The sequence below is a fragment of the Pygocentrus nattereri genome, chromosome 25, assembly GCF_015220715.1.
Source record: "Pygocentrus nattereri isolate fPygNat1 chromosome 25, fPygNat1.pri, whole genome shotgun sequence".
Classification (NCBI taxonomy): Eukaryota; Metazoa; Chordata; class Actinopteri; order Characiformes; family Serrasalmidae; genus Pygocentrus; species Pygocentrus nattereri.
This window is the reverse complement of record NC_051235.1, coordinates 5,780,511-5,807,493: the sequence shown is the minus strand read 5'-3', so window position 1 is coordinate 5,807,493 and position 26,983 is coordinate 5,780,511. Positions and strand designations below refer to the sequence as shown.

The following is a 26,983-nucleotide window of genomic DNA, read 5'->3' as shown; positions in this document are numbered from 1 at the left end:
CATCTGATCCGGGATCAGCTTCCCAGCTCTTCTCTGTTGCTGCTGTGTCGTTATGGACTAAATAACAACACTGCGATTGCAGTGTGGCTAAAGGTCAGCCTGAAACATTTGAACCACTATTTAGCCACACTGTAATTGCAGTGTTGTTAGTTTGCCCGTATTTATCCATGTATATCTCTTGACCATGCAATCCAAGAGTAAGCTTTTCCAACAAAACCTTCCAACTTTCTGCATAATTCAACAGTTGACAAGCAAAAAGAGTCATGGTTTGATGCAAAATGCTCCATTCTAGAGACACTAACTCTGATTTCTTTACAGTGGTGATAGGAAACAGGGACGCAATGTCTACAACACAAATATAGCCATTTCAATCCAAAATCTTGGAAAGCCTGTAAAGAAGATTAAAGGCTGGTACAGCCGCAAAGGGGGGCAACTCCATGCCCATGGTTTTGAAATGGGATGGCCAACAGGCCCGTATAGTGTGTATATTGTCTCTGTATCATGGACATTATCAGCACTTAAAGAACATTGAACAACTGTTTCACCGAGGAGAGAATAATCAGTGGGTAGCGCCGTCACCTCACACAAAGAAGGGCCTGGGTTCGATTCCCCAGGCGGGCAACCAGGGGTCTTTTCTGTGTGGAGTTTCTTAGTGTGTTTGCATAGGTTTCCTCCAGGTGCTCTGGTTTCCTTCCACAGCCCAAAGACAAGCAGTTGTGACTGTGTATGTCCATAGCTGTGTCCCACCTCAGGGGCTGCATCCTTCTGAGGGAGCGGTCTAGAAAGGCGTGTCCTTTGAAGGCTGCGTAGGCCAGCAAAGGCTGAACTGAAATGATACGGTCTGCTTTACGGTGGATTTCCTGTTTACGTCACAGCACCACTGTTCCCACCCTCACCGCTGCATCACGAAACATTGCTCCTGCCAAGTTCTTATAATGTTCTTTGAAGACGGAGCCAGAAACTTTGACTTTTGTTTTATTTTTTTATTTATTAGAGCTGGACATGCTTCCCTCTGTCGGCTCTTTGCTCCACTTTTTTAACTATCCAGAACTACCAGTGAACCCATACATGTCTTCTGAGTTTTTATGTGATGTTGATGATGGTAAAATAGCCATAAATCTGAAACAATTTTTTTCTATTTTGCCTCAAAACACTCGTTTTACTCTGCGTGTTACTCTGCCATGAACCAATTTTGAAAAATATACTTGAAGGCCAAAATCTGATCTCATCAGACTCTGTATCCACAACCACTTCATGCAATAACTTCCTGTGACGGAGCAGAGAGAGAAGTCTGGTTCCCATCACCACCACTGTGTCCTGTATCTCTATATTGTAATGACTCAATTATGCAGAAATATTGAAAAAGTTGGTGGAATCTTGCCTTGAATTTGTGTGTGTAAAGAAAGTATTGAAGAGGAAAAGATTAAACGTTGTGCTGTTCATGGCTGTCAGGAAGGAAATTTATCATTACAGCCTTTTAAAGGAACCGCACATCCTAAAAGACGGGCTGAAGTTCATTTTATCCAACATGCCTAAGAATTTCTCTCCAAATTAAAAGTTTGCGCTGTACATTTTATCCTAGACTGGACATATATCAGTCCTAAAGGTACTGTAACCAAAACAGTTTACTTCTAAAGGATGAAGAGAGGTTGGAAAATGATCATGAATTATGCCTTATGACTGCTTTTGCTACATTAAAGCACATAAATACTAGAAGGGGACATTGGAGGAAACTGAAATACTAAAAAATGCATGCAAGTTATCTGACCAGCTAAACTGCACTGTCCCTCATTACCAGTGACTGCTGTTAAACTGAATGGAGCGCTGCAAATCGTGTCCACTCACGCCATCTGCAGCTGACCACCACAACAGAGATGTGTCAAGAAACACCATCGTATCCTTTAGCATCTACTCTCTCTATCTCGCTCACTCTCTGTAGGCCTACACCCTTAAAAACAAAGGTTCTTGGCTTGGATGAACTTGACATTATCTGCAGGTTTTTAAGCTTTAAAAGATTCACACTCTTACATCTCATTTACAAACAATGCTGCCGCCTTCTCTGGGCCCAAGCTCATTGAAAATGGACATCTCATTTACAAACAATGGTATTCATCATTTGAAAGGTTCTTTAGTCCAAAAGTGTTTTTCCTTAGCTTTTTGATTGCTAACGTTAAATAAAAGCTATTAAACATATGAGTTTAAATGCCCTTAAGTGCTAACATTGGAAAAAATGCTATAATGCTAACATTCCAATGCTAATATGCTAAAATTCAGCAAGCTGGGGTGTTATAAAGGAGGAGTCTGGTCACTTGTTGCAATATGATTGAGAAAGCTTGCAATGGTCTGTTTGAGGGGCCTTCAATCAGCTTGTTGGTCCTGGAGCAGTTCTTCAGTACAGAAAATGGTTTTATATAGAACCATGAACACTCGAAGAACCCTTTGCAAGCTGTTCTGTGCATCAATAAAGGGTTCTTCAGATTGTCGTGTTCTTCAGAATGTGTTGTAGATGGTTCTATATAGAACCCTTTCTGAAAAAAAAATCGTTCCATTACTGTTACACACCAAAGAACCTCTTTTTGGTGCTAAACAGAACCCTTTTTGCCATGGGTGTAGATTTTTAAGACCTGAAACACAGTCATGTGTCATGAAATGTGAAGATATCTCACTTACTAGCTTCTGAACGCTTTAAAGGAAATGGCTGGAGAACTGCTGAGGACGGTGTGATGGGTGATCCAAACACCCAGAACCCACTGGGCCCAAAGTGTCACACTTCTATAACCTAAGAAAAGCTCAACCAGTTTGCAGTGAAGTCCCTGGACCATATGCTTCCAAAGTGGGGGTATAAGACAATCATTATCACCCACCGCTAATTCGTTGGTGATAAGAAGTCAGCTATTCTTCTTCGCATTTTCCCGTTCCACCTTAAATAGCGCAGCTATTTTCGTTCTAGCACTTCAGGCGTCAGAACTGCTGGGACCATTTGAGGTGGGACGGGAATGTTAGCTAGCTAGCTACCAAGACCTTAGCGTGCTTTTAACCATTTTTTATGCTTGTTATGAAGAAAACGACCATAATTCACTGAAACATCATTAAACTAAGATAATTCACTGGTTATCGTAGTTTTATATACTTACATATGTGGGTTTCTGTAGTCTCGTGTGCTCCGTCTTACCAGCTTCTCTTTTTTTCCCTCATATCACTCTGAAAAACCTCCGTTTGGAGGGTCATGTAGCCCTAACACTTCGCCCTATCCTCAACAAGAACCGGGACACCCTACGCCTAGACGTGAACGCGCCAAACAGAGGGCTACGGGCTCAGTGAAATGGGATTGAGCCTTAGTCTGTAATGAGATTAAGTAAACATCATTTCTTTGTAATCCAGCGTCCATGTCTTGCTCAGAAAGGCTCGTATCTGGACTCAAGAGTGGGCAGCTGTTAGCAAAACTATGCTTCCCAACAGACAGATTAAAATGCCTGGGAGAGTGTAAACACGAGCACAGCCAGTCAAAACGCCACTGACGCAGTCTCAATAGACTGCTTAGCATTCAGTAGGTATCAGACGCTGCGTGTGCCTCAGTGGGTGGAGCGTCTGAGGCTGAGAGCAGCAAAAACAGACAGCAGTAAGGGCAGCGTGCCTGCGCAGCTAATGGCTAAGAACAGACACTCATTCAGGGCTCATGTGAACGGGCCAGGCCTCATCTCCTGCAGTGACTCAGCTGAAAAAGTGGAGCAGCGGACAGTCCCTCGCTCTGCTGGCACTCTGACAGCAATTACACAGCCGTGTGTTTACCGTCTGAGTGAACCGTCTGGGCTTCTCTCTCTGTTTCGTTCTCTCTCTCTCTCTCTCTCTCTCTCTTTCTCTCTCTCTCCCTCTCTCTCTCTCTCTCTCTCCCTCTCTTTGACTTGCCCATGACCCAACACCACCTCTTTGTGTGTGTGTAAACTCCCTCGTATCATTGTTTATTCCCCTGTAAACATCCTTTCTCTCTCTTTTCTCCCCTCCTCCCCCTTTTTATCGGCTCCTTTTCTGTTTATCCGCATGTGCTCAATCTCTCCATTCACTGCTTTCTCTTTTCTCTCCTTCCTCCCTCACCAGCCTATTCTCTTTCCCAATCCCCTCTCTCCTTTCTCTCCTTTCTTCGAGTTCAGGTCTCAGTTCAGGGCTCACTTCACTGGCATACAAAGTAATTAGCAACAACTCTAACAACAAAGAACAATAATTCTGTTATTAGTGATTCATCCTGTTAATATGTTTAATAGCTGAAATCCGACGGCCTGCTTTCTGAGCTGAGCTTTCTTGGTGTGCGAAAGGCTAAAAGAGAACTATTAACGGCTAAAAGTAGTGCAGAGTCTCAGGTGGTAGAGCTTTCAAGGATGCCAGATAGATAGATAGATAGATAGATAGATAGATAGATAGATAGATAGATAGATAGATAGATAGATAGATAGATAGATAGATAGACAGATAGATAGATAGATTTACAGTGAAAGAAAACCTTTACCAATGCCATGTGGGATACCATAGCAATAGCTTCGCAACACTCCAGCAACCACCTGGAACACCATAGCAACAATCTAGCAACAACGAAGAAACCACTTGGGATATTGTGGAACCACCAAACAATCATCTGGGATAGCATAGCAACCACCTGGGATGGTGTAGCAACCACCTAGCCACAGCCTTGCAATCACCTGGAATAAGCAACCATAAAAAAAAAAAAAACTATCAGCAACCGTAGCAACCCATATGGGATCTCATGCTAACCAGCTACCGGTACCCCAGTACCCTACCATGGCAACCACTTAATAACACTCAACAACCAACTGGGTTACCATAGTAACCACCTAGCAACAGCCTAGCAATCATGTAAAATGCCATAGTAACTGCCCGGCAAGACCTAAGCAGCCATCTGGGAGCTGCTTAATCTGCGCAGTCTACTTTTATTTGTCACTGTAATGATCGCAATTACATATTTTCCCCAAATCGTTCAGCCCTACATAGAAATAGTCATTTTTATTAGTAGGGTAAAGGTTATCAAGAATGATGTTCCACTTTAGTTACAGTCTTAAGATCTTGGTCTTTATAAACTATTTCCAGGTCATTTGTAAGCACAAGTTTCGTTTTTGGACTTAAAAATGATTACAAATGGATTTTATCACTATTTTTAAGGAATCTAACAACATTTATAAGCTCCTCCTTTAACCATCATACCAATGGCTTTAGGCCATTTCTACTCTGCGCTTGCAAATGAAATGTGACCATTTATCAGCATTTACTGTCATGTTTGGTCTGTGACTTCAGATCATTATTGCATGTTTATAGTCATTGATGAACAAACACAAGCAACTGAAAGCCTCTACCGTTTAACTCAAAGCAACCAGGGAACACCTGGACCTTATTATCGCATCTTATAAACACATTTATATTTCTGTGCTTGCTTACGAGTAATATGGCTCTTATTAGGACTTTATTAATTGCGTGCTAACAGTTCAGACCTCAAAATGAAGTGTTACTGACTGGGGAGACACTGTAGTATAAGCTGACGGTCATAACATCATGTATGTCCATTAAAAAAATGCCAGTCCCTCTTTATTCATGTGGACATTTCATACAACAGAAATGGTCCAACACTGTATATATAAAGTCTTATTACGTTAAAATGCATTAAACGATATGATCTCACAGCAGCAGTGATATGTAGGTCCGTCAGAGATTGGGACAGATCTGAGTCACTGCACACACACACACACACACACACACACACACACACACACACACACACACACAGCTACCACTTAAGCACTTCCCTCGTCTTCCTCCTGTCCTAGAGTTATGAAGTGCTGGGTAATCCATCAGAATCGCGGTGCGTATAAGCTAATGTTTAACCAGACTCACCTCTGCAGTTCCTCAAACTCAACAATCCGCACACTGTCTGCTCGTCACACACACGGGAACAGGAGAACATGAACCTGGAGCTGAGTGAGCTCGTACAGGCACTGTACTCATGCAGGACTCACGGTGTTGACTCAGGGATTTGGGTGTGGGCATCCTAACATGAAGAAGCCTGTCTGTTATATTGTTATACTGCTCATACAAACGCAGCTTCAAAGAGACGCGGCACTCTGGGCCATAATTCAGCTCGCTTAACGTTATAATACAACGGGACGCAGTGAAAAATGTGAAAGAAAACAAAATGCAGTGGTGTGCAAATCATTTAAACCCTTTATTTCTTTGGAAATGTTTCAAAGAGAACTTAGCAAATGTTATAAATGAAACTGAGAAATGTTATTGTTTTCAGAAACATATATGCCCCTTTTAAATTTGATGCCAACAACAGGTTCCAAAAAAGTTGGGATGGGAGAAACAAAAGGCTGGTAAAGTTGTGTAATGCTGAAAAAAAGCAACCCGTGGTTGTGGAGTAACCTCCAGCCCATGACCGTCAACAGACCGTCATTTTAGTCAACAGATTGCCGACTGCTCCACTCGGAAGTGCCACCAGGGATGTCGCTAGAACACAGAGGTGAGAGAATAGTCTCTTATATCGAACATTTATCAAACATTTCTTATATTTCTTTCAACAAAAGTTATATCACGATAATTATTGTTATCATTTTATTGCCCAGCCCTACATACCTGTCTCCACACATATCGGGCAGTTGGTTATCATTACGTTTGTGTGCTTAAAACATGCTAATAGCCACTGAATGCCTGGCAGGAATTCACCAAGATATAATGGTTCAAAGTGACCATCGACTTGGTGTCCAGGGTACACAAATTTTACGTCCCGCAGCATCAGCTGCTATCAGACGTTGTTATGTTTTACGAGTACGAGTAAAATGAGCATGATATCAGGCCGACACTCGACACCGTCCCAAACATATGTTAAGCACTTTTGACAGAAACCTCATCATATCAACATAGAGCCTACTTTATATAATGTAGCAGAACTTCTAAGGCATACAGGGCAAATGTTTCCATTATGTTATATGAAAAATATTGTACGTTTTGTCGCATGTACTATATCTAGACATACTGTAACACGCTGACGGATTCATTTCAAAGGTGCCATCAAATGTTTTCCTAATGTAGCAAGGCAATGTAGCTGCTTCCTCATGCAAAACAAACAATAATGTGAAGGTTTTGAGCAGCGAACATTCGTCGTGTTGACTGGGTTGCCAGATCATAACTGAACCCAACTGGGGGGTGATTTCATGACCCCTTGTAACTGTGAGGCCACACAAACCCTGTTCCTTCCATTGCTGTCCCTGTTTCTCCATGCAAGGAGTCTCCGAAATGAACCACCGGATATCTGATACTGATAGGAAAAGGCCAGAAGACGAACTGCTGAGACTGTCCTGCGGCTGCCCCCGGGGGAACAGTGCTGCGGTTGCTAACAGGCAGCGTGGCGAGTGTGGTTTGGTGCTTGTGGTTTTGTTGTTGTTTGAAAGCTGGTGTTGACGCTGAATCCAAACCAGGCTAACAGCTGCAGCCAGACTCGACTCGCTGAGAGGCCCTGCTATAAAAATGCCTGAGTGAAGCTCCACTCCTGCTCATTCGCGCTGTCTAAGACCTGAGAGGTGCGTGTTTGTACCCAGAACCTCTGCTGCCTAAAGTTCCTTATGGTCAAACTAGACATGGAAAACGTTTGTCCACTCCTCACCTTTATTCCAGCTTCCGTCCTTTTCAGGAGACTCACTTTGAAGTTCTTCAAAGGAGTCTGCAGACGCACCTTCGAAGTTTAGTCCTTGAAGTTGGTTGCATTTTGTGCAAAAACCTTAAAACCTCATACCTCAGACGTCCAGTTTGGCCATCCTAGTGCAAATGTTCTCTGTTTTCTTAGTAGCCTGATAATCCATTAACTACCTGACTAATTATCCGTCAACTATCCGACTAGCTCAATCGGAGCAGAATATGTGCATGTACATGTCTTAATTGGAATAGTCGACTAAGTAGAGCATCTAAGGGTTAAGCATGCTTGGTCCTGGACTACGACACTGCTGGATAGCCATCAGAGCATTCCAGGAGTGTAGAGAGCGTGTCGCCCTGCCCAGTAACACACACAGACACGGTAAACTTGTTTGTGTATAAATTTGAGCCGTAACGTCATGCTTTGTATCAGATGCCTCAGATAGGATAAGAACAGAACGCAGGTAGCAAAGAACAGATAAACATTACATACCTGAGTAAGAAGCTGCTCTCGCCTTCCAGACAGCGCAGTGTGCAGTAGAGAAGTAGGTCAGGACCTGCGTGAGGTCAGCACCCCCTGCAATCAGGAAAAGAATAAAAATAGCGCTATCAGTTTGGGCTGCACTAGTGCTGATTTGTGCCATCACTGTCTGTGCTGGGACAGTTTTTTGAGAAATGAAGCCTTGTATTTATTAGCAGATTTAATATAATAGATCAGTATCAAGCTTTATTATTAAAAAAGAATCAGATATCAGTCAGACGCCACCGATCCACATTCTTCACTGTCACAGCAACAGTGCCTTATTCAGGAGCCTATGGTCATACACTCCATTTCTTTCTTATCTAACGTATTTGTCTTTTTTTCTCTTTCTGCTTTTTCTGCTACAAACCTCAGCTCCAAAGTCTATGAAATGCTAATTAAAACAGAAAGCAGCGATTAGTACGTTGCATTAGACATGTATTTAATAGGATAAAAGACACCTAGAACATGTGAAAATGTTTCTTGCTGTTGTCATGTTGAAATAAGCCGGGACGTCCCTGAAAAAGACGTCAACTAGAAGGCAGCGTGTGTCGCTCCAAAAGGTGTTCAGTGTTAATGGTGCTTTCACAGATGCGCAGGTTACCCACTAATAACCCCCCATACCAGGGGGCTCAGGTAAAAAATAGTTTGTCGATCATGTCGAATGATCTTAAAAGCGGTATGTGCAAAAACACAAGAAACAGCACAATAAAACACAGTTTACCCAGAGCTCTCACTACTGCGGCCATTCTAGGGCGCACTGGAAACCATGACAGATGCTGGCTTTCGTAATTTATGCTGGTAACAATTGTAATGGTCTTTTCTTTGACCTATACAGGACACGTTTCCACAGAGCATCAGTCCTTTTCAAAGTGAGCTCAAGCCCAGAGAAGTCAGTGCCGTTTCTGGACGGCTCAGTCAACTTTTTCTTTTTTTTTGCATTTGTAGATGTGCTGTACCAGCACAAGCAACATCTGTGACAGCACAGAAATGCACGTGTTTTCTGTACAGTATGAAGCCAACTTCTCGAAAAAAACTGAATGTTACAGACGTTTTCTGGCCAAAAGCCATTTGTCCTGGTCAGGGAGTGAAAAGGTGAAATTTCCTGCTAATCAGGCCATCCTTCCTGCTTGGAGGCAAAAGCCAGATGTGAAAGAGATGGCCCTGGCAGAATAAAGCCCCCTCCCACCACAGACCCACTCTGATCTCTGACGTTTAACCCAAAAACATCGATGAACATATCGCGCACATCTGAGCCCCTTTGCTGACCCGAGAACTGAAAACTTAAAACGACTGAACAGGCTTTAAACTGCCCGCTGCTCTTTCATCCTCACAGCCATAGTGTGTGCTTTATGTGAGGGTCGACAGTAAAGATGCTTGTAACTCTGAAAAAGTTCACCATTGCAGCTTCATAAGCACGACTTTCGCAAAAGTATTGATGTTATTTACAGTGTCCACGTATGAGGGGAGAGAGAAAGAAGGAGAGAGAGATGAGGGGAGAGATAAAGGAGAGAGATGAGGACAGTAATGAAGGAGAGAGATGAGGGGAGAGAGAAAGAAGGAGAGAGAGATGAGGTGAGAGATAAAGGAGAGAGATGAGGACAGTAATGAAGGAGAGAGATGAGGGGAGAGAGAAAGAAGGAGAGAGAGATAAGGGGAGAGAGAAAGAAGGAGAGAGAGATGAGGGGAGAGATAAAGGAGAGAGATGAGGAGAGTAATGAAGGAGAGAGATGAGGGGAGAGAGAAAGAAGGAGAGAGAGATGAGGGGAGAGATAAAGGAGAGAGATGAGGAGAGTAATGAAGGAGAGAGATGAGGGGAGAGAGAAAGAAGGAGAGAGATAAGGGGAGAGAGAAAGAAGGAGAGAGAGATGAGGGGAGAGATAAAGGAGAGAGATGAGGAGAGTAATGAAGGAGAGAGATGAGGGGAGAGAGAAAGAAGGAGAGAGGGATGAGGGGAGGGAAAAAGAAGGAGAGAGGTGAGGGAAGAAAGAAAGGAGAGAGATGAGTGGAGAGAAAGAAGGAGAGAGAGATGAGGGGAGAGAGAAAGGAAGAGGCAGAGAGCAAAAAAGAACTGAAAGGGATAAAGAAGAAAGAGAGAAAGGCAGAGAAAGAGACCAGGAGAAAGAAAGGAAGAGAGGGAGTAGGAGAAGGATAGAGCGAGAGAGAGAGAGGAAAGTGTGAGCGAGCGAGCTTTAGTAAATGATCACTCAGTTCCAGAAGTAAATCGAGTTTGAAGATCATGTCATTTCCTCTGGACACTGAGGGACAAACACACTTACTGTCCACCTATTGTCCGTGTATTGAGCTGGGGGCCGAGCTCTGCACTGGAGCTTGTGACTGTCTGAACTTGTGACCGTTTCAGTGGTCAGTCTGAAGGATGCTGGACTGGACGTGAGTGCTGTGCAGTGATTTAAATACAGGAAGTGTGTAAATGAAGGAACACACTCACACACTCACACACTGACCCCCCCTCGATCCCCCCACCCCGACACACACAGGCTCTGGTGCCCCTGTGTTGTCATGAGTTGCCAAGGAGACGGACACACAGCAGTGGGGCTCCACCCTGAGAGAGCGGTCAGTGCTGTTTGAAGGCCTGAATGTCCCCTCCTTCATCACTGCACACACTGCACGTGTTTCCCTTTACTGCCTTCATGAGACCCCCTCACATACAACACACACACACACACACACACACACACACAGGTTTTCACACAATACCAGGATGTGGGTCACGCTAATGTCCCATATGTATAATATATATCATGGTACCATTTAAGGTGGAACGGGGAAAATTTGAACAAGAATCTGGAGAATATCTGACTTCAGCTTCATATCACTGAAGAATTAGGGGGGGTGATAATAAATAACTGCCCCCCTCTTTGAAGGCGTAAGATCCCTAAATGTAACTAAAGCCCAGCAGTGAGGAGCTGAACTTTCCCCTCCTCTGCTGTCCCTGCAGACGGGCAGGGTCGCCCACAGAGCAGTGCTAGTAGCTGTTAATGAATCAAATCAAATTTATTTGTGGTGCTTTTTACAACGGATGTTGTCACAAAGCAGCTTCACAGAATTCCAGAAAAGACAAAGTTTTAACAAGAATGTAAACCCCCCATGGCAGGCAAGCCAGGGGCAACAGTGGCAAGGAGAACCTCCCTCAGAACTGATGAAGAAACCTTGGGAGGAACCAGGTTCACCAGGGGGGACCAGTCCTCCCCTGGTCAAACTACCTACAAGTGATTACATTACTAATATTAATAGCAGTAATATTAGTAGTAGTAATAGCTGGGAGTCTATGAGAACTTCAGTGTAGGGTGGGCAGTTAGTCTAAGGCAGGTGGTGGTAGCTGGGGCATGGGCAGCTGGTCTGAAGTGGGTAGCAGGGGGGCTCAGCAGTCAGTCGTCCTTCAGTGTCCGGCCGGACATGTGGGCGGTTGTATACTCGGAAAAATGGCAGGGAGAGGGAATTAGTTTTATTCTGTCTGTTTGTACGTAAAACAGGGAATGTGAACATTCCCAGAGTGTGGCTAACGACTCCGGCAGATCTGACTATGACAGCTTAACTAACAGGAGAGAACCAGAAGGACACACAGACACGGCAGCACTCTGAGACAGTTCGGCATCCCTCCGCTCCACCGTCCACAAACCTGAGTGACCGCGTGTGAGCGGCGGGACGGCAGCACCAGCGTCTCAGTTTACTATAATTCCCTGTGTCCATGGACCCCTGGATCTGCTGCCTTTATCTAAGGGGGAACATTAGCTACCAAAAGCTAAACTGAACAAGTGAGTTTTCAGCCTAGTCTTAAAGATTGAGACTGTGTCTGAGTCCCGAACAGTTTCTGGAAGATCATTCCAGAGTTTGGGGGCTTTATAAGAAAAGGCTCTTCCCCCAGCTGAAGCCTTATGAATTCTGGGAACTATTAATAAGCCAGCGCTCTGGGATCTGAGTAGTCGTGATGGCTTGTAATGGGAAATAAGGTCTTGCAGGTACTCAGGAGAGAGCCCATATAGGGCTTTATACGTCAATAAAAGAAATGAAAAATGAAGCGATGCTCTTTTTATTTGAGGGTCTCATTTCATAGAGGACCCCTGTAACTCAGGCTAACACCAATTAGTCAATGGCTGTGTTTACATGCAAAGATTTTTGCCAGTTGTATTACAGATTCAGACGGAGACGTTTATGCTCACTCTAATCAACAATCTGATGGAAAATCTTTTACATGCTCACTACAATCCGATCCGAAACGACGCGTATGCGTGGAGCAGTGCTTGGGGTAAACGTTACCATGACAGCAAACATCACGTGAGTCCAGTCCAAGTGAGAAGAGTTTCCAGTTGGCGCGCTGGAGTTTTTAATTGCTTTAAACTTATGTCAGACTCAGGAAGACGTCCTTCACATGTCCTCACTAAAGAAGGCCGAGAGGAAGACGTCGTGTTCTGAGACACATAAGCTGGACATCCGTCCCACCGCCGTCTTTCAGAGCTCAGAACTTCAGAGACGATTAGAAGATCAGAAGATCATAGCAAGAACTTCGTCTCCTCTGCAGACCAGTTTCTGCTCCGCCATGTTGAACGGTATAAACTTTCACTATGACGTGACGCACATGCAGAACGGACTTACACATTCCGATAGGGAATGTAATCGGATACAGTCGTATACACGGACATTATTCTTCTATTTAAGAGATTATTTACAGGATTACCCACCTCGTTCAATCAGATAGAAATGGCCTCAATCGGACTAGACTATTCCCATTGAGGTGTTTACATGGACGTATTGTATTCTGATCAGGCTATTAGTCGGATTATTAATGGATTATTAGGCTGCATGTAAACGTGGCTAATGTCAATTTGACTTTCATCACATAACTGTTGGCTTTAAAAAGTCAGAATTACCTAAATGTAATAACAGTGTGTTTCCATGCACTTACTGATCCGATAACTGAAAATCTGATTTTGTCAGTAACCCAATCAATGAGTGGTGGGCAGCCCTAGCCGCAGTGCCCCGGGAGCAGTTGGGGGTTAGGTATCTTGCTCAAGGACACCTTAGTCATGTACCGTTGGCTCTGGGGATCGAACAGGCGACCTTCCGGTCACAGGGCTGGTTCCCTAAACTCCAGCCCTGAGTGCCCCATACCCCCATACTCACCCATATGTAATAATATGTATTATTATAAGTGGCTATGTGTAATAATACTATGTGCCTCATGTATTATATGTGCCTACAGGTAACAATATGTCCCATATGTATTACCTGCATGTAATACCTACATGTATCTTTTGTAAATTGTTTAATTAAGAGTTAAGAAAGAACAGCATCATATAAAGGCCTCTCACGTTCATGTGTAATCAGACACACTCGTGTGCTTGACACTCCGACACCCGGCAAACAGAGACATCACCCGACACCTTCTATATGAGAGGGGTCAGAGGTTAATGTTTTCCAAATCACCTCCCTCCTACAATTCACAGAAACAAGGCCGTGACCTTGACCCCCGAACCCTCCAGGCAACAGCGAGGGTGGTGTTTACGAGCGAGGGGGGAGCTTTTCCACCGTTTACAGGCTTTAACTTCTGTTCGGCGCTGCTGCCAGAGTAACACTGAATGATGATGGTCACGCACAGTGGAAAAAAGCACATGAATTCTGATCTGAGCGTCACATTAAGGTCCCATGGCCACGATTTGGATACGTATCCGATCTAGGACCACATATGAAAGTGGCTCAGGTTCATTAGGGCAAAAAAATCGGATTAGTGCCACTTCAACCTGGTAATGTGAACGCAGCCGAAATGTTTTCTTAACTCTTATTGAAAGCTCATACAGAAATCATGTTTGGACCTTTTCTACGGATCAATTCATCATCAAGTGCTGACACAATGTAAAGGGCCTCTGGCGAGTTCAAATTCTGTGAGAAAGTGAAAGAAAGGAGATACATTCTGCTGTTTTACTGTATTCTGAGGATGAAGCTTTTTTTAAATGGTATAAAACAGTGGAGAAGCTGCTCTGCCTCATGATGCTCAGCATGAACAGCAATTACAGTTTGCCAAAGTCCTTCATAGGAAACATGAAGTAGTTCCACATGGCCCATATTTTCACTGCTGTACTGACGGGTGCAGGAAATCAAAGCAAACATTGTTTTTAAATACTATTTATCATTTACATTCCTATTAAAATTACTTTTACAATCTTAGATTTGGCACTTTGTTGAAGGCTTTAACGCCTGGAAGTGCCTGGATTTACAAAAGTAGCACATTTGACCATTTTTGGACTAAACATTTCAATGTATCTCTAATATTATAACCACCATCTTTACTAAAGAACCACTGAAGAGCCCCTTTTTAAGTACATTACACGTATTCGGTATCAGTCTTTAGCAATTAACATAAAATCCGGGACCTACATTTCAGCCATAAAAACATTTTTGATGTTTCAATTTATTTATGATAAGACATAAAACATAAACAACTTCTACGACTGAACTTCGGAGGTGTGGAAAGGATTTCTTTGCGAATCTGAAAGTGAGTGTGTCACGATTGGCTCCTCCCAGTCCTGTCCATGTGCTTTTGTTTTCATTGAGTTCTTCCTGGTCCTGCCCCCTTGTTTTCAGACCCTGCCCTTGATTACCTCCACCTGCGTTTGGTTAGCCACCTGTGTCTTGTGAGCCCGTTGTATTTAAGCCCTGTGTTTGTCCTAGGTTGTTGCTGGTCTTTGTATTATCTTGTGGTCTTTGTTCGATCCTGTGGTGTTTTGTTTATTCCGGCCTCTGTGGTGTTTCCAGTCTGTGTTTATGTCTGTCCCTCAATATACCCGTGTTGGCTCATTGACCCTGGACTGTCTAGACCCCGAGTATGGATTTGCCCATAATAAGTCTCGCTTATCTCAGCATATGCGTCCGCCTGTGTGGGATTTTCTGTTAAACATATTTTCAGCTTTTTTTCTGACACAAGATAAACTTAAATTCAGCAAATATTAAAATCTGTAACACATAACAAATTACTCCTGTAGTGACTCTCACATAACTACATGGAACACAAGTTCAGTCCATTTTTAGCTGTTTTTGGACACACCTTGTCCACTCTTTATCGGTCCTGCCCCTGCTTGACTCATCTGAGCTCTACTTAACATTATTTTACCTCATTAAGGAAGCGATTAGCTATAGAATAGAGTGTGAAAACACAGCATTGTCCCCGGCATTGTCTTAAAACACCCCCCACCCCCACCCCCCGCCACACACAGTGCATTAAGTGACCAGTGGACCTCTGGCAGGAGAACAAGCGATCTGGAGGAATTCTGATTAGAGAGTTAAAGCAGCTGATCCTGCAATCCCACAATACCATTACCCAAAACTTGGCACGCCAGCGCAGCACTTACTGCACACAAGCTAATAACAACACAAGAGGGGAAAAAGAAAGAAGTCTAAGTCCAAGTTCTTCATTTTGCTGCATCAGGAAAAAAGTAGAAAATGTTTTTAATGTAAAAAGATAATCAACAACTGTAATAAACACACACAACAGGTTTTGCAGATATCCGGTCATCTGATCAAGAAACCTGATCAAGAAACCTGATAAAGAGAGTCAGTAATCCGATCAACAAGTTTACATGCACTGAGTAATCAGACAATGGGGAAACTCCGGGTCTACACGAGTCAGACAGTAATCAGATCTCTGCTTTGCCACCAGCCAATAAACTCACAGAAGGAGACGTGACGTAAACATTTGCCTGAAAATGTGAACGTACAGTACTGGGCGAAAGTCTTAGGTACCCCAGACACATTTTCACAATGTATTTATTTATGTAGTTTGTGTTTATTTGCTGAGAAAAGTGCTAATATTTGAATAAACATCATTTATAGAATATTAATTAATAATGATTATATATATATATATATATATATATATATATATATATATATATATATATATATATATATATATATATATATATATAAAATAGTGATTTTCTGGACGTCAGTGTGTTTGTTTACCCATCTCCAAGCCTCTCCTGGAGGAAGCCCAGTATTATATGTAGTTAAAAAGCAGCTCCTGGTTTGACCAATCAGTGCTCAGTAAATTGAGCTCCTGATGTAATTGATGATATTAACGAGTCTCTGTGGCGGCTGTGAAGGTGTCCAGGAAAAATAGGGACCCGAGAAATTCTTGTTACTTTTTATAGTTTTTCTGTTTATTTGAATTATGAATACGACTTTATTCTAATGTGTATTGTGATAAACTCACTGCTGAGGGAAACTGGTTAAAAATGTGCTTAGACGCCTAAAACTTTCCCACAGTGCTGTACATCATCTACAAGATGAAGAATATTTAAATGCTTCATTTTGTCAAGCTTCAGCATCGCTACAAAGGTATTCTGCTGCATCTCGCGGCGATGCTGCTTGCTTTTTTCCGGCACCGCCGTCTGTTTTCACTCATGCGCAGGCTGAGAAATCTGAAAGAAATCAGAGTAAGAGGCACAGGCACTGAGAAATCTGATTACGGAGCTGAAATCCAGCCTCTTTATCAGATACACTCCATCATCACAGGCAGCACTGCTACTCTCTCACTGTGTCGATTCCAGTGGAGCTTGTGTTCATGATTATTCGGTGTGTATAAAAGCCGCAGCATGAATTCTGTACGACTCTGCTGCAGTCTGGACACAGTGTCTGAGCTGGACACACAGGAAGTGACCTCTGGAGCTCTTTCGACTTGCTGTGTCTCTTTTTCACTCTCTCTTTCCCACACACCGTCCCAGACTCCCTCTCCCACATCTTTATTCTCCCTTTCTCTATCGCTCTCTCTCACACATGCATCCCTGCTTTCTCTCTCTCTCTCTCTCTCTCTCTCTCTTTCTCTCTCTCTCTCTCTCTCTCTCTCTCTCTCTCTCTTTCTCTGGGCTGACAGGGTCTCTCCACGCTGACCAGAACCATCCGGAACCCTGCAGAAGGGAGCTGAAGGTCAGACGCTTCACTGCGGGACGTCCCGGTGTCCCAGAGACTTCTATTCTATACAGACAGAACGAGAGACGGAGAGATAAAAAAAGAGAGAAGAAAGGGGAAAAACAGAGAAAAAGAGAAAGAGAAACATACAGAGAGAAAAGAGAGAGACAGAAAGATAGAGAAGGAGGGAAAGAGAGAAGAACGAAGAGAAGTTGAGAGAGAGGGAAAGAGAGAGAAAAGAGGGAAAAAGAGAGAAAGAAAGAAAGAAAGAAAGGAGAGAGAGAGAGAGAAGGAGAGGGAAAGAGAGAGAGGGGGAGGGAAAGAGAGAGAAAGAGGAAGAGAGAAGGTGAAAGAGAAAAAGGAGAGAGACAGAAAGAGAGAAAAAAAGTAAGAGACAAAAAGAGAGAGAGAGAGAGAGAGAGAGAGAGAGAGCAAGAAAAACAGGAGAGAAGAAAAAGACAGGTAGATAGATAGAGATAGATGGAGAAAGAAAGAAATAATAAGAGATGCACGAAGAATGGAACAAAGAGAGAGGGAGGGGCAAGAGAGAACGCAGTGAGCGTGAAAGAACGAGATAAAGAGAGAGAGAGAGAGAGAGAGAGAGAGAGAGAGAGGCGTGAGAAGAAGAGATGATTAAGCTGGAGAAGTCAGCAGATCTTTAAGGCCGGATGTGAGGACCCTGCAGGGGGACGCTGGCCGCGAGCCAGGACCGCCCCAGTGGAGACACACACTGACAGATCAGACTGAACACAGAGCTCCTCTCACTGAACACTGAACTCCACACTGACTCTCACTCACTGTTTACGCTCAGGACCTCCAGATCGTCGTCCCTCTCAGGCCTGTCACTGACACAGACCCCAGAGCTCCTCGCCACGGCTGCTCTTTACTCAGTGGATCTGGTCCAGTGTTAGCCCACATAACAGAACTGATGCTAAGTGTTCTCCTCCAAGCGTGTTGAGCTGTACAGTGGCTTTGAGTCAGATGCGCTGGCTGGAGGAGGTGCATCATCACTCTCGGAGAAGAAACATTCCAGGAGAAGAAAAAATCATCAGTACATCAGTACATATGATTTTTTTGTCAAGGCACCCCTTTAAACTCTCACCATCAGCACAATAAACAGGCTGAATGAGACAAAGTAGACATGCGTGCTAATCAATAATCAATAATCAATAATAAGGAGACACACAGAACAGGCAACAGCATGGGACCCTCCTCATACACTGACGGATGCATACAAGCATTTTCCTCCCACATCCTGTGAAGTGACGCAGTAGTGAAGTGCTGCCTGGAACAGGAATAGCAACCCATTGGACTTTCAGGAAAACACTGACCGCTCAAAGCAACTCCTATTGTTTCTATACTTACACCACACACGGATGATATAACATCCTTTGTATCGGCACCTTTGTAGTAAAGAAAAGCCCGTTTCCCAGAACAAAGCAAAGATGTCACAGGAGAAACGGACAAAAGATGTTTAAAGGGTTCGGCCTGAGTGGGCGTGGTTGTGGGTCAGAGCTTAGAGCACTGTCCAGGACATCAACAGTCAAGGTACAGAGAAACTTCCTCTGTGTAAAAGTCTAAAACAAAAGTGTAAAACAAATCTCAAAGTCTCAGGGCGCCGGCCACTTTATCAGAAACCCCTCCCTGTGCAAATCACTGAACACAATACAGTAGTGTTTACTGACCATGATTTCTCTAAGCTTTCTCAAGCCCATGTGGTGATGTCCATCACAGAATCATGCAGATTTTTAATGCCGTCTGAAAGGTCATGCACGTTATATCTTGTCTTACCTCCACAAGCATGAATAACAGCTGCAATTTGATTTGCCACGGACTGGACAAGTTTCTGGATGTAAGCAGCATCAATGTTCAGCCACTCCTGCATCAAACGCAGTTCGGCCAGATTTTGTGGACGTCTTCCCTGGCATCTTACTTGTTGTTAAAGGTAGTCCCACAGATTTTCAAGAGGATTCAAATCTGGGGATTTTGTGCTCCAGTCCAGATGTGTGAATGTTCCTGAATGTTCATCAAGCCAATCAGTCACATTTGCAGCCCTGTGAACATGAGAATTGTCATATACAGGAACAGGAATGTCATTTTGGTAAGATCATGAGCAAAAGGCAAAACCTGGTTGTTCAGCAGCTCAATGTAGGCAATGTAAGACACCCCCAGAACATCATATAGCTCCTCCAGCTTGAAGCATAGCATGCAGTCCTCACTGAAGGCTTCCTGAGGTCTATGATGAACATGACGCCCAGCATCCTTCACATACAGGCAGACACGGGACTCATCTGACCAGATAACACATTTCCAGTCATGAACAGTCCAGTTTTTGTGTCTCTTCTTCCACTGTAAATGGGCAACTCTGTGAGAAGAAGTGAGCAAAGCCCTCTTGTGTGCCACTCTGCATCATATGTTCATGGTATGCAGTTCCTTGCGGAGAGGTCTTTCAGAAATTGGTTGTGAAGGATGTGTGTTGACCTCTAGAAGCAATTCGCCCCCTGGAAGTGGAGCGAATTTTATTCACAAGCCGTGAAACATGCTGGCAGTCCCTGTCTGTCAGTTTTGTCTTTCTGAAAATTTCCTGTAGGTATTTTTGCCACTGCTGGTCGACCCATATGAATGCACACTTCGATACACCTGCAAATTCAGCTACTTCCTTCAAATGCAATAACTCCTTTTTGCCAATCATTGATACCTGCTCTACATACCATTTTCCATACATCGAACAAGACATTCACTGCACTGTACCACCTTTTCTCAATCTATGAATCATATCGCACACCCTGCAGGTATTTACAGCCCAATCATCTACAGGAGCCTGAAGTTACTACCACCTTCAACACACAAGGACAAAGATTGTCCATTCTAACAAGAGTAACTATGAACATGAATAGATCAACTGTACACTGTAGTGGTCAAAAAGTGAAGGTGTTTCTAATAAAATGAACAGTGATGGTAGCTTCTCAACGCCAAGTTCCTGGCTTACAACTAAACAACACACCAAAACTGCTGGATTACCCATAATGCCTGCAAACTAATGTCATGTCCACCCAGCGATAGCCTTAGCAGAAGAGAAATCTGCGATACGGCATTTGAAGATCCTGTAAATAGCGTCAGAAACTGAACTTCATGCTGAAGGGCATGTCTACATCCAACACCAGACCTCACACTGGACTTACATCTCCACAGCCCATTTCAGAGGCTTTTTCAGCAGGTCAACCGCCAATGATGCGGAGGGATGGAGTGTCACACAACATCAACATCAACACTGAGAGAGATAGAGATGAAAGAAACAGTGAAAGTTTGGGGATTTCTCCTCAATTAGCCGCCCATTTGTTGAGTACAGTGAGCCGTCACAGGTAGGACACTCTGTCAGAGATCAAACAACAGAGAAAGAGAGAGAGAAAGAGAGACTGAGAGAATCTGAGATAGACAGAGAGAGACAGACGTGATTATAACTGATCAATTATTGATCAGGTTATATTGATCATGATCAGGAAGAGACTTAGTGGTTTAATATTTTATATATATATATATATATTATACATCTCTGTTAATATGGGTTTATAGATGTTACTTTATGCCTATACAGATATATATTTATACATATAACTATTTCTTTCCTTTTATAGATTATTTTCTTCCTCAACATTATCTCCATATTAAGTATTTATTAACTGCTTCAGAAACAAGATCTCAATGCAATTCAGGCCAATATAGTTATTTACATTTGACAGAGAGATGGAGAGATAGGCAGACAGAGATGGAGAGATAGGCAGACAGAGAGAGAGAGAGAGAGAGAGAGAGAGAGAGGGAGATGGGGGTGGGATAAAATGGTGATGTGTTTCTCAGCTGTGTAACAGATATTCCACTACAGGGCTGGGCACATTCCATCACAGGCGTGCACACACACACACACACACACACACACACACACACACACACACACACACAATTTTTCAATAATACTTTCATGAAATCCTTTTAAATAGGCGTCCAGACTGATAGAGAGACCTCATATCTACATATGTAGAACGAGACTCCCTGCCGTCATTTTGGGCCTTGTCTTTTGACACAAATCTACTCAATGGACAGAAGTGTGGGCAAATTTCAGGCTTTTAAATGAACAATTCCACTGGTTTTAGCTATGCTATCCATATCTACAAAAAATGTTGCGTAGGAAAAACAGTCTCATACAGCAGTCATCTTGAATAGTGAAATCTGTCCAAACTTTTGTCCATATTTTTTATATAACAGTGTGTCATAAAGTGTTAGAAGTCTACTTGACATTAAAGCTACACTTTGTAAGATTTGGGGATTTGGAGACGCCTCTGGTGGAAATGTGTAATTGCATGCAATGTTTTGTGATGTGTGTGTTTTCTTCGGACCCCTTCCCCGAGAGGATGAATCTGATGATTGTGAGTGCACTGATTCTGAACAATGACAATTCTGAACTGCTTAGGTTTTCGGTTTGCACTAATATTATTAACTAGTACACTAATTAGTGCTGCGTATGCTTCCATGGCTTGATAGCCTTGCAGCTCAAGCACAAAACTAAAGAGGCAAATGTCAGCTTTGGCTGTAGTTCATATGGGCTAAGCGGGACCACACCGTAGGTGGGTGTGCACTGCCAGTTACTCCATCCCCTCTGGCCTGGGAAGTGAAACTAAATCTGAACAGCATCTGTGCACTTTGGAAAAATCACCACACCATCGCTGTTAAGCATGAACGCTAGAGTCACTTCATTACAATTACGGTTAACTCAATCACAATAATGATAAGAGAACAACACCCACTGTTTCTCTCCACACCAACAACGGACTGCTGATCAGGACACATGACCCCCACTTTGTGACCAAACTCTGCCAAAAGAAAATGCACGACTGAGAACAGAGTCATACTGAAAAAGTGAACAGAGTGGGCGTGAGGGAGCGAGAGGCAGACAGGAGAATTCTTAGAAGGTGATGCAGTGTGTGTTTGGATTTCCAGGCCTCTGTTAAAACAGATAACCAAAAGGAGTCTACTGTCTGATAAACGGGAAAACTGATTCATTATTAGGACTGCAATGTTCAATAAAGCCACAATGACGATATCAGAAGTGACAAGTTATTAATATAGTGTCGCTCTGGCTGAATGTGTCGCAAGTACAGACCTTTTTTAACTAAAATCTTGTTTAAACAAATAGAAAAATATACAATTACAAAAGCATCATACGTTAGTATGCTAACAGCAGATTTTTGTGCACTTAAAAAACGAAAAACAATCATTAGCTTGTCTAAAAAAGCTAAAAAAATCAAATATATCTATTTCTATATAAGAAATTCACAAGAATGAATGCATAGTTTTGTTTGTTTATTTATTTATTAAATGTGTTTGTTGCGACAGTAGTCACTACTGCCTCACACCCTTAACACACAATGCTGGGTATTTGGTACATTTTTACAGACTTGTACTTTAGGTTTTGTAATTGGCTGTATAGCCAAATGGTTAAGTCCCCCATCCCAGCATAGTGAAGCACTCCTTAGCCCTAAAACAGTTTATGCTGCAAAGTAATGACGTCTCCTTAATGCTGTGCATATGAGGGAATTCGATCTGTTCTGTCATCGCAGCTCTTAACTATGTGTTTACTGTGATAACAATAAAAACATGATTTATAGTCCAGCCATAATAATTATTATTAGTCCAATACTTTAATGACATCCAATAATTAACTGGTTACACTGCATTTTCTGAGTGTCTGTAAAATAAGTACAATTACTGATTTAGGTAACTTCATGGCTGGGCTACTTAGGCTATGGAAATTCAAGCTTAGCTATGGCATCATGGTCCTAATGTCTAAATTCAATACATTTATGCAGAGGCACTTTAAGCTGCTCATGGGCCCCAAACTCAAAAGCTCAAAACCTTTCTTTTTATTAAATTTCTACACACTGCCACCATCAGTCAGCTACTTTACACACTGCCATCCATCGTCTCTCCGTTACTGCACAAACTACGAAGCTCAAGTTAGTTTCATATTCGCCAGGTTCTCTTTGGTGGCGCTACAGTTACATTTCGGTGCCTGTAGTTGCTGCATCATTTAAAGTGCAACAGAAAATTAGAGGAAGAGGAACGCAATTACCCAGTTTTCCCGGTAAAACCTGGTAATCAAAAACAGGTAACTTGAAGGCTGAACACAATTGTAGGACAGCTGACATTATAGACCGTTTAAAAATACTCAAATATGGAGATATAATTGTGCCAGGCATCTGTACCCTGGGCCCCGATGACAGCCAAGAGAGCTGAAAGGGGACGTTTCCTGCCTTCCGCCCAATGACCACTAGGATAGCCTCCAGCATCCCCTGTGACCCAGGGGGGCAAGTGGCTAAGGAAATGAATGAACTAATGATTTTGGTATTAGCCACAAAAGGAACTTAATAATAGCTGTCCAGAAACTCCATATTGTGACGGGGTGGGCGATATGGCAAAAATGCAGTACTATGATGCATTCGTGATACATATCACAATATTGCTTTTTCATTAGATTTGATTAGTTAAAACAGACAAAAAAGCCCCCATTGTACTATATTTACAAGAATACTGTTAAAAACAAGGAATATAATGATTACGCACTGATTTTTATTGGCACATCCCTGATTTCTCTTTTGTCTATTCTAGGCCACTTATAAAATAAGCCTAATAACAGTGAAATAAGGCTCGACAGGCCGGGACAGGATAGCACAGATTCCACGTCCTCTCTTCACTGTCTCTCCATCCCTCCTCCCTTCCTTCTTTCCTTCCATCCAGCCACCTCGCACATTCCAAAAGAGTTTGGAGCATCATGACAGCAGCGATTGTTCTCCATCCCCCACCCCCCCCCTCTCTCTCTATCCGTCTCTCTGTTTTAGGCATCAGCTCTTCTCTCCAGCTGTATATAATCTCAGAGATGAGTTGCTGTGCACACTAATATGAATGTTTGCTGCCAGTCAAAAGTTTGATAGCCTGCAATTCTTGTGTTTCGCAACAGAAGCTGAGAGACGAGGGACACACAGACCTTTAATTCAGTGTTTTCACTCCAGGTTTGGAGCCGCTGCACTGTATAGTTCTCTCTGCTGTTCAGCTCCAGACGGGATTAATAAGATAATAATATCAGGAATTTTAAGCAGGAAACCCAGTTATGCAGCGCAGGGGTTTCAGGACTGGAGCTGAACTCTGAACTAACTGCACCAGCAAACTTACAGTATCATGTCTGTCGAGACACGACGTCGTTTTCTCTGCTTTTAAACGCTTTGATAGTGTAACAAGGCAACAGAATTCAGCCGAGAGCAGATCGCAATAAAAGATGTTTAATCTCTAAAAAGGAATTTCACTGTCAGCTCCTAATTATACTGGTTAACATGAAAGGCCTTCTGTGCAGCTCCTGAAGGCCTGGCCGCTGGAAGAGCTTGCTTGGCTGTATCTGCATACACACCACAGAAATCCTCCTAATTAGACATTTTTCCATGAGGAATTTAAGTATTTCACCCCTTTTGTTTCCAACCAAAGTTTAAAATGAAATGAGTGTTACCACGTATTATTACAGTACGTCTCTGAAGAGGAAGCAGTGCCTTTTCGCTGGGACACAAGCTAAACTGACCAGTTCTTTGCAAATCAATCTGCCGACAGCAAATAGAGTGGATTAAAATCATGTTCTAAAATACGTAAAATTTGTGCATGATTTATATAAACAGACATTGTTTCTCACTTTCATTCTTTCTGGAACACATTAACACCAAAATGAAACAATGTGCTGGCCTAGTTTCAGCCTCCTTTCAGTCTCCTTCTCTTTCTTTCAGCTTTTTCCCATCGTGTTCTCCTGTCTCCTTCCTCTCTCCTCTCCTGTCCTCCTCTCGGCCAGAGATGGAGAGAACGCTGAGATTTGATGTCTCCTTTCATAATCGTTTCTTTCCCCTCCTTCTCCCTCCATCTCTCTCTCTCTGCTGTCACCTATCTCTATCCGTCCAACCAGGCCTAATTCTTCTCTCCTTCCGCCTCACTGGCTCTGCACACTCGTTTGTCCAATCTTTTGTTCCATGGAATGGAGACAGTCATGGTGTTCAGTTCAAGTGTCTCTCGCTCTCTTGTTTCCAGCACATGACACTCCCTCTCTCACTTCCAGAGCTTCTCCCTCTCTCTCTCTCACTTCCAGAGCTTCTCTCTCACCCTCAATCTCACTGCCAGAGCTTCTCCCTCTCTTTCTCTCTCTCTCTCTCTCTCTCTCTCTCTCTCTCTCACACACACACACACACACACACACACACACACACACACACACACACACACAAACACACTTTCAGTGCTTGTCTCTCACTCTCTCTCTTTCAATGAACTGGAGTGGCATCCCATTCTTAATCCATAGGGTTTAATGATATTGGCCCACCCTTTGCAGCTATAACAGCATTCAACTCTTCTGGGAAGGCTTTCCACAAGGTTTAGGAGTGTGTTTTTGGGAATTTTTGACCGTTCTTCCAGAAGCACATTTGTGAGGTCAGATGCTGATGTTGGACGAGAAGGCCTGACTCACAGTCTCCGCTCTAATTCATCCCAAAGGTACTCTATCGGGTTGAGGTCAGGACTCTGTGCAGGCCAGTCAAGTTCTTCCACAAACTGGCTCATCCGTGTCTTTATGGACCTGCTTTGTGCACTGGTGCTCAGTCATGTTGGAGCAGGAAGGGGCCGTCCCCAAACTGTTCCCACAAAGTTGGGAGCATGAAATCGTCCAAAATCTCTTGACGCTGAAGCTTTAAGAGTTCCTTTCACTGGAACTAAGGGGCCGAGCACAACTCCTGAAAAACAACCCCACATTATGATCCCCCCTCCACCAAACTTTACACAACGCAGTCAGACAAGTACCGTCTCCTGGCAACAGCCAAACCCAGACTCGTCCATCAGATTTCCAGACGGAGAAGCATGATTGGTCACTCCAGAACACGTCTCCACTGCTCTAGAGTCCAGTGGCTGCTCTACACCACTGCATTCCACGCTTTGCATTGTGCTTGGTGATGTAAGGCTTGGATGCAGCTGCTCGGCCATGGAAACCCATTCCATGAAGCTCTCTACGCTGTTCTTGAGCTGATCTGAAGGCCACATGAAGTTTGGAGGTCTGTAGTGATTGACTCAGTAGTAAGTTGGTGACCTCTGCAAACTATGCGCCTCAACATCCACTGACTGGCCGACCACTTTATGGCTGAGTTGCTGTCGTTCCCAATCGCTTCCACTTTGTTATAATACCACTGACAGTTGACTGTGGAATATTTAGTAGTGAGGAAATTTCACGACTGGACTTATTGCACAGGTGGCGTCCGATCACGGTACCACGCTGGAATTCACTGAGCTCCTGAGAGCGACCCATTCTTTCACTAATGTCTGTAGAAGCAGTCTGCAGGCCTAGGGGCTCGGCTTTATACACCTGTGGCCATGGAAGAGACTGGAACGCCTGAATTCAATGATTTGCATGCGTGAGTGAAAACTTTTGGAAATATAGTGTACGTCTATCGCTCTCAATTTCAATGCATGTCTATCTCCCCCTCTTCCAGTGTTTGTCTATGTCTCTTGCTCTCATTTTCGGTGTTTGTCTATCTATCTCCCACAATATGTTTCTCTTTCTCTCATTTCTCTCTGACTGTTTGTTGCTTTCCCTTATTTTAACAGTCTTTCTCCATTTCTGTTTCTACTTTGTCTCTCACTCTTTCACTCTCTTTCTCTTTCAGAGCATATCTCCATCACCCCATGACAAGCTTAGCCTGTGCGTGTTTCTCTCTTTCTTGTCATCTTTCTTTCCTTTACAGTAAAGGACATTCCAGCACTGTGCTAGTGCTGCACATGTGTAGAATA

At 43.3% G+C, this 26,983-nt stretch overlaps 1 protein-coding gene across 1 annotated transcript in view; it reads right to left on the bottom strand.

Moving 5' to 3' along the window:
- Positions 1-26,983, bottom strand: part of add3a (adducin 3 (gamma) a) — a 178,464-nt gene that overhangs the window by 62,043 nt on the left and 89,438 nt on the right. The window contains exon 3 of the mRNA XM_037534541.1: positions 8,180-8,263. The gene's annotated coding sequence lies outside the window, so the exon portion shown is untranslated. The remainder of the gene's footprint in view (positions 1-8,179; positions 8,264-26,983) is intronic.